Here is an 8,610-nt window from a genome sequence, read left to right as displayed (position 1 = left end):
CTTTCTAGGAAGTTTCTGTTTGACCTGCAGCTTGTCTTCTAGAAGTTTCTAGTTTGACCTGCAGCTTGTCTCCTAAGAAGTTTCTAGTTTGACCTGCAGCTTGTCTCCTAGAAGTTTTCTAGTTTGATCTGCAGCTTGTCTTCTAGAAGTTTCTAGTTTGACCTGCAAGCTTGTCTTCTAGAAGTTTCTAGTTTGACCTGCAGCTTGTTCTCCTAGAAGTTTCTAGTTTGACATGCAGGCTTGTCTTCTAGAAGTTTGACCTGCAGCTTGTCTTCTAGAAGTTCTAGTTTGACCTGCAGCTTGTTCTTCTAGAAGTTTCTAGTTTGACCTGCAGCTTGTCTTCTAGAAGTTTCTAGTTTGATCTGCAGCTTGTCTTTAGAAGTTTCTAGTTTGACATGCAGCTTGTCTCCTAGAAGTTTTAGTTTGACCTGCAGCTTGTCTTCTAGAAGTTTGTACCTGCAGCTTGTCTTCTAGAAGTTTCTAGTTGACCTGCAGCTTTGTCTTCTAAGAAGTTTCTAGTTTGACCTGCAGCTTGTCTTCTAGAAGTTTCTAGTTTGACCCTGCAGCTTGTCTTCTAGAAGTTTCTAGTTTGACGCAGCTTGTTCTAGTAGTTTAAGTTTGACCTGCAGCTTGTCTTCTAGAAGTTTCTAGTTTGATCTGCAAGCTTGTCTTCTAGAGTTTCTAGTTTGATCTGCAGCTTGTCTTCTAGAAGTTTAGTTTGATCTGCAGCTTTTCTTCTAGAAGTTTTCTAGTTTGACACCTGCAGCTTGTCTTCTAGAAGTTTCTAGTTTGACTGCAGCTTGTCTTCTTAGAAGTTTGAACCTGGCAGCTTGTCTCCTAGAAGTTTCTAGTTTGACATGCAGCTTGTCTTCTAGAAGTTGGACCTGCAGCTTGTCTTCTAGAAGTTTTCTAGTTTGACCTGCAGCTTTGTCTTCTAGAAGTTTCTAGTTTGACCCTGCAGCTTGTCTTCTAGAAGTGTCTAGTTTGCACCTGCAGCTTGTCTTCTAGAAGTTTCTAGTTTGACCTGCAGCTTGTCTTCTAGAAGTTTTCTAGTTTGACCTGCAGCTTGTCTCCTAGTAGTTTCTAGTTTGACTGCAGCTTGTCTTCTAGAAGTTTCTAGTTTGACCTGCCAGCTTGTCTTTCTAAGAGGTTTCTACACAGGAAGTAGTAATGTGTGTTATTAACCCCCAGGTCTAGCACCTCTCTGTGAGAACATGCCCAGTGGGAAAGCCAACAAGCCTGGAGACGTCGTCACCCGCAAGAAGGCCCAAACCATACAGGTATTTGTTACGTGGCTACTAAACCTGCAGGTAATTGTTTACGTGGCTACTAAACCAAACAGGTATTTGTTACCGTGGCTACTAAACCACGCAGGTATTTGTTTACCGTGGCTACTAACCACGCAGGTATTTGTTACCGTGGCTACTAAACCACGCAGGTATTTGTTACCGGTGGCTACTAAACCACGCAGGTATTTGTTACGTGGCTCTAACCCACGCAGGTATTTGTTACCGTGGCTACTTAACAACGCAGGTATTTGTTACCGTGGCTACTAAACCACACCAGGTGTGTGTGTTTACATCAATGAAGTTGTGTTGTGTGTGTGTGTGTGTGTGGTGTGTGTGTGGTGTGTGTGTGTAGGTGGACAACACGGAGCAGAGGGACGGTTTGATCCTAGCAGATGCTCTCTGTTACGCTCACAGCTTCAACCCCCGGGCCATCGTCAACGCTGCTACCCTCACTGGTTAGTACACTGTGTGTTGGTGGGCCATCCGTCACGCTGCTACCCTCACTGGTTTAGTACACTGTGTGTTGGTGGGCCATCGTCAAACGCTGCTACCCTCACTGGTTAGAACACTGTGTGTTGGTGAGAGGGCCATCGCTGTTCACATAACAGTCTATTGTGTCCACTGGTGTTTTCTCTCTGTCTCTCAGGAGCGATGGACGTTGCTCTGGGCTCAGCAGCCACGGGAGTCTTCAACCAACTCTGACTGGCTCTGGGAGCAGCTTCACAAGGTGACACACACACACACACACACACACACACACACACAACACACACACACACACACACACACACACACACACACCACAACACCAGCAGCCACGGGGAGTCTTCACCAACTCTGACTGGCTCTGGGGCGGCTTCAAAAAGGTCACACACACACACACACACACACACAACACAACACACACACACACACACACACACACAACACACACACACACACACAGCAGCAACGGGAGTCTTCACCAAACTCTGACTGGCTCTGGGAGCAGCTTCACAAGGTGACACACACACACACCCACACACACCACAACACACACACACACACACCACACACACACACACACACACACACACACCATCCTGTGTTATAATTGGGTACGATGGGTTCTTCTATCAAAATGTTCACGTTTGGAAACAACTAAAATGTATTGAACTTGTTTGAAAAAAAACATTATTTTGCACAATATTATGACAGAAAAGATTCTGAATTTCATATTTTCCTGTAACTTTGTGCCGAGGCAACACATGGAAATGCCCCTGTGTGTCTGTCTGTGGTGTCTGTGCCTTCAGAATGTGGACATACCCCTTGACTTATTACAGCCTGGATTCAAATGGATTCCATGTCTCTCTCGCCCATAATAACAATGTAAAAACATTGTTTTTAGAAATTGTTACATTTATTGAAAATGATACTGAATATCTAATTTACAAAGTATTCACACCCCTGAGTTCAATACTTGTAGAAGCACCTTTGGCGCGATTAACAGCAGATTAGAGTCTTTCTGGGTAAATCTTTTGGGGATTTACTGTGACAGTAGAGACACTCATATAGAGAGCCACAGATAGAGACTCTCTTAACCTGGGCTCATACGTGGTTCTCTTTCTGGGTAAGTTCTCTAAGAAGCTTCCTCACCTGGATTGTTCAACCATTTTGCCCATTTTATTATTTTCCTAAATTTCTTCAATGCTTTGTCAGTTTGGTTGTTGATCATTGCTAGACAACCATTTTCAGGTCTGAACATAAATTTAAGTAACTGCTGAAAGGTGAATTAATCTCCCAGTGTCTGGTGGAATGCAGACTGAACAGGTTTCCCCTCTAGGATTTAGCTTGTGCTTAGTTCCATTCAGTTTCTTTTTATCCTGAAAAACTCCCCAGTCCTTAACGATTACAAGCATACCCATAAATGATGCAAGCCACCACTATGCTTGATAATGTGGAGAGTGGTACTCCGTGGATGTATTGGATTTGACCCAAAACATAACACGTTGTATTCAGGACAAAGTTAATTGCTGTACACATTTACAAAGTATTACTTTAGTGCCTTGTTTACAAACAGGAAGCATGTTTTGGAACATTTCTGTACAGACATTTTGGTTAGTATGGGAGTCACTACCAATAGTTGCCCTTCTTTGCGAGGCATTGGAAAACCTCCCAGGTCTTCGTGGTTAAATCTGTGTTTGAAATTCACTGCTGGACTGAGGGACCTTACAGATAGTTGTATGTGTGGGATACAGAGAGGGGAAAAAAAGAATTATAATAATTATAATATAAAGAATAATGTTCAACACTTTTACACACAGTGTCCATGCACATGTTTACTCTGCACTTGAGGCTTGTCAGAACAAAGGGTTTGAGTACTGACCGACTGAAGCCACTTTCAGTTTTAATTCATTTGTTAAAATTTCTTATTAAAATAAATTCTACTTTGACATTATGTGTGTAGGCCAGTGACAAAATATTGTAATGTATTCCATTTAAATTCAGGCTGTAACACAATAAAATGTGGAAAAGTCAAGGGGTGTGAATACTTTCTGAAGGCTCTGCATGTCTACACTTTGTAACGTTAGCAATGATGCTAATGCTAATTATACTGATGATGCTAATGAACTGATGATGAATCTAATGCTGATGATGCTAATGCTAATTATGCTGATGATGATACTAATGCTGATGATGCTAATGCTAATTATGCTGATGATGATGCCATGCATTAACTGATGCTGATACTATGCATGATGATGCTAATGCTAATTATGCTGATGATGATACTAATGCTGATGATGCTAATGCTAATTATGCTGATGATGATGCTAATGCTAATTATACTGATGATGATACTAATGCTGATGATGTGCTAATGCTAATTAGCTGATGGATGATACTAAATGCTGATGATGCTAATGCTAATTATGCTGATGATGATACTATGCTCATGATGATAACAATGCTGATGATGCTAATTATGCTGATGATGCTAATGCTAATAATGCTGATGATGATACTATGCTGATGATGATACTAATGCTGATGAATGCTAATTATGCTGATGATGCTAATGCTAATTATGCTGATGATTATGCTGATATGCTAATGATACTAATGCTGATGATGCTATTATAACGTTCTTCGAATAGATGGAAAGGCTTTCCAATCTCAATTTAAGAGTTAACTATAAAGTAGCCTCTGCTATCTCATCGTCCAGTAGGCATTTGTTTTTGTTAACTCCATTACGTGCTATATCAGAAAAATTCCTCAGATTTTTTTTCTCCCCTCAAGTGGTGTCTCTGATGTGGTTTAAACTTGCTGTGGAGTTGGAACATTGAATGTAGTTTGTATATACACTGCTCAAAAAAATAAAGGGAACACTTAAACAACACAATGTAACTCCAAGTCAATCACACTTCTATGAAATCAAACTGTCCACTTAGTAGAAGCAACACTGGATTGACAATAAATTTCACATGCTGTTGTGCCAAATGGATAGACAAAAGGTGGAAATTATAGGCAATTAGCAAGACACCCCCAAAAAGGAGTGATTCAAATGTGCAGTGTCTGCTCAAACGGTCCAGAAAACAGACTCCATGAGGGTGGTATGAGGGCCCGACGTCCACAGGTGGGGGTTGTGCTTAACGCCCAACCAGTGCAGGACGTTTGGCATTTGCCAGAGAACACCAAAGATTGGCAAATTTTTCGCCACTGGCGCCCTGTGCTCTTCACAGATGAAAGCAGGTTCACACTGAGCACATGAGCACATGTGACAGACGTGACAGATCTGGAGACCACCGTGAAGAACGTTCTGCTGCTGCAACATCCTCCAGCATGCCCGGTTTGGCGGTGGGTCAGTCATGGGTGTGGGTGGCATTTCTTTGTGGGGCCGCCACAGGCCCCATGTGCTCGCAAGAGGTGCCTGACTGCCATTAGTACCGAATGAAGATCCTCAGACCCCTTGTGAGACCATATGCTGACACATGCACATTTGTGGCCTGCTGGAGGTCATTTTGCAGGGCTCTGGCATGCACTCCTTGGCACAAAGGCGGAGGTAGCGTCTCTGCTGCTGGGTTGTTGGCCCTCCTACCGGCCTCCTCACGTCTCCTGAATGTACTGGCCTGTCTCCTGGTAGCGCTCCATGCTCTGGACACTTACGCTGACAGACACAGCAAACCTTTTTGCCACAGCTCGCATTGATGTGCCATCCTGGATGAACTGCACTACCTGAAGCCACTTGTTGGGGTTTGTAGACTCCGTCTCATGCTACCACTAGAGTGAAAGCAGCCAGCATTTCAAAAGTGACCAAAACATAAGCCAGGAAGCATAGGAACTGAGAAGTGGTTCGTGTCACCACCTGCAGAATCACTCCTTTATTGGGGTGTCTTGCTAATTGCCTATAATTTCCACTTTTGTCTATTCCATTTGCACAACAGCAAGTGAAATTTATTGTCAATCAGTGTTGCTTCCTAAGTGGACAGTTTGATTTCACAGAAGTGTGATTGACTTGGAGTTACAATTGTGTTGTTTAAGTGTTCCCTTTATTTTTTTTGAGCAGTGTATATTAAAAGTGTGATTTTGAGAGTGAAAACCAGGCAGAATCTGTCCTTGTCCCTGTATGCTTGTTTGGTAATTGAGTATCGCGATACTAAACCTGGTATCCGGTGTCCAAGTCAAAATTTGGCTATTGTGACAACACTAACACACACACATTGTAATACATACACACTGTGGTGTCTCTGACAGGGTGTCTCTAACAGGGTGTCTCTCTGAAGGCCAGTGTGGTAACAGGGTGTCTCTCTGATAGGCCGTGTGGTAACAGAGGGTCTCTCTGATAGGCCAGTGTGGTAACAGAGGGTCCTCTTGATAGGCCAGTGTGGTAACAGGGTGTCTCTGATAGGCCAGTGTGGTAACAGGGTGTCCTCTGATAGGCCAGTGTGGTAACAGGGTGTCTCTTGATAGGCCAGTGTGGTAACAGGGTGTCTCTCTGATAGGCCAAGTGGTGGTAACAGGGTGTCTCTCTGATAGGCCAGTGTGGTAAACAGGGTGTCTCTCTGAATAGGCCAGTGTGGTAACAGGGTGTCTCTCTGATAGGCCAGTGTGGTAACAGGGGACCGGGTGTGGAGGATGCCGTTGTTTCAACATTACACCAGACAGGTCACTGACTGCCAGCTGGCCGACCTCAACAACGTGGGCAAGTACAGCCGGTAAGAACCACACACACACACACACACCACACACCAAACACACATACACACACACACACACACACACACACATCCTATCTGACAGAGTTCTGTCTGGTAAACTTGGACTGAGCTGTTAAAGATATGAGTCACACACACACATACACACACACACACACACACACACACACACACACACACACACACACACCATCCTATCTGACAGAGTTCTGTCTGGTAAACTGACTGAGCTGTTAAAGATATGAGTCCACACACACACACACACCATCCTATCTGACAGAGTTCTGTCTGGTAAACTGATTGAGCTGTTTAAAGTGTGAGTCACAAACCACACACACACACACACACACACACACACACACAACACACACACAACACACACATCTAGAAACAACCCTCAACCATTCGTGTTTAATGCCATGTTACCTGTGTGTGTGTTACCTGTGTGTGAACCTGTGTGTGTGTTACCGTGTGTGTGACCTGTGTGTGTGTTACCTGTGTGTGACCTGTGTGTGTGTTGTGGTGTGACCTGGTGTGTGACCTGTGTGTGACCTGTGTTGTGACTGTGGTGTGTGTGTGTGTGAGTGACCTGTGTTGTGTGTGGTGTGTGTGTGTGTGTGTGTGTGTGTGTGTGTGTGTGTGTGTGTGTGTGTGTGTGTGGATGGGTGTGTGTGTGGTGGGGTGTTGACCTGTGTGTGTGTGTGTGTGTGTGTGTGTGTGTGTGTGTGTGTAGTTCTGGCGGAGCCTGCACGGCGGCAGCGTTTCTGAGGGAGTTTGTGACGGCCCCTCATTGGGCGCACCTGGACATCGCCGGGGTGATGACCAATAAGGACGAGGTACGGTAGTCTTCTGGAACATTCATCTCAGAGCTGTTTGATTTTACCAGGTTCGTCTCACTGAGATTAAATATCTCAGAGCTGTTTGATTTTACCAGGTTCGTCTCACTGAGATTAAATATCTCAGAGCTGTTTTACCAGGTTCGTCTCATTGAAATATCTTTTGCAAAAAGACCTGGCCAAAATAGCAGCACACAAAGTTTAAAACATGTACAGCGTAAACCTTTAAACAGTACAGTTTAAAGGTTTACTTTGGGGGGGGGGAAACGCTAAAATAAAGACTTTAAACTGTAGAACTGATCAATGCAGCATCATACCAGGTCAGTTCATCCTTAAAAACTAAAACAAACGAAGAAGAAGATATTTGGCTGCAGAAGTGCCATTTCGTATTGACCTCTACAGCTTCSTGTGAAAWGACGTCACACATACTGGAGGAGTTACTGGCTAGCTACAGTGGCTAGCTTAGCTAACGAACTAGCTACGACACATCAACACATACTGGAGGAGTTACTGGCTAGCTTCAGTGGCTAGCTTAGCTAACGAACTAGCTACGACACATCAACACATACTGGAGGAGTTACTGGCTAGCTACAGTGGCTAGCTTAGCTAACGAACTAGCTACATCACATCAACACATACTGGAGGAGTTACTGGCTAGCTACAGTGGCTAGCTTAGCTAACGAACAGCTGGGCACGGGGGTGGAAATGTCCTCTTCATCCCTCTATGCACAGCAGGCTACTACAGATAACTCAGGGTACATCCCAAATTGCAATCCTATTCCCTATATAGTGCACTACTTTAGACCAGTCCGGTGGGTAGTGGACAAAAAGGGCCTATTCCCTATATAGTGCACTACTTTTGACCGGTCCGGTGGGTAGTGCACTACTTTTGACCAGACTCCAATGGGTAGGGAATAAGGTGCTCCTTGGGAAGCAGTCTGTGTCTCTACAGAATAATCTTCTCAGCCAGCTCTGTGTGTGTAGATGTGGTGTGTGTGTCTTCAGGCTTGGTTGGCCAGTCCAGCAGCGAACTCTACCAGTGTTCGTGTCGGTCGCCAGACATTCCTTTCTTCAGGTAGGGAACCTGGACAGAGACAAACAGTGAGAGAGAATTGTATTGTTAATGTCCAACAGGACAACAGCCAGTGTTCTCAGCAATCCAACCCCTGACAGAACAGAAGGGGTTGTGATCATCATGGTTCTAAGAACACTAACAGAAGGGGTTGTGGTCATCATGGTTCTAGAACACTAACAGAAGGGGTTGTGATCATCATGGTTCTAGAACACTAA

At 44.2% G+C, this 8,610-nt stretch overlaps 1 long non-coding RNA gene across 1 annotated transcript; it reads left to right on the top strand.

Annotated features, from left to right (window-relative positions):
• Positions 1–1,766: 1,766 nt before the first annotated feature.
• Positions 1,767–6,071, top strand: LOC112074438 (uncharacterized). Its single transcript, XR_011476988.1, has 3 exons — positions 1,767–1,848; positions 1,936–2,016; positions 6,053–6,071. It is a non-coding gene; the product is annotated as an uncharacterized lncRNA (long non-coding RNA).
• Positions 6,072–8,610: the final 2,539 nt, after the last annotated feature.

This window comes from Salvelinus sp. IW2-2015, unplaced genomic scaffold, assembly GCF_002910315.2.
Source record: "Salvelinus sp. IW2-2015 unplaced genomic scaffold, ASM291031v2 Un_scaffold2636, whole genome shotgun sequence".
Classification (NCBI taxonomy): Eukaryota; Metazoa; Chordata; class Actinopteri; order Salmoniformes; family Salmonidae; genus Salvelinus; species Salvelinus sp. IW2-2015.
This window is presented reverse-complemented; position numbering and strand designations above follow the sequence as displayed.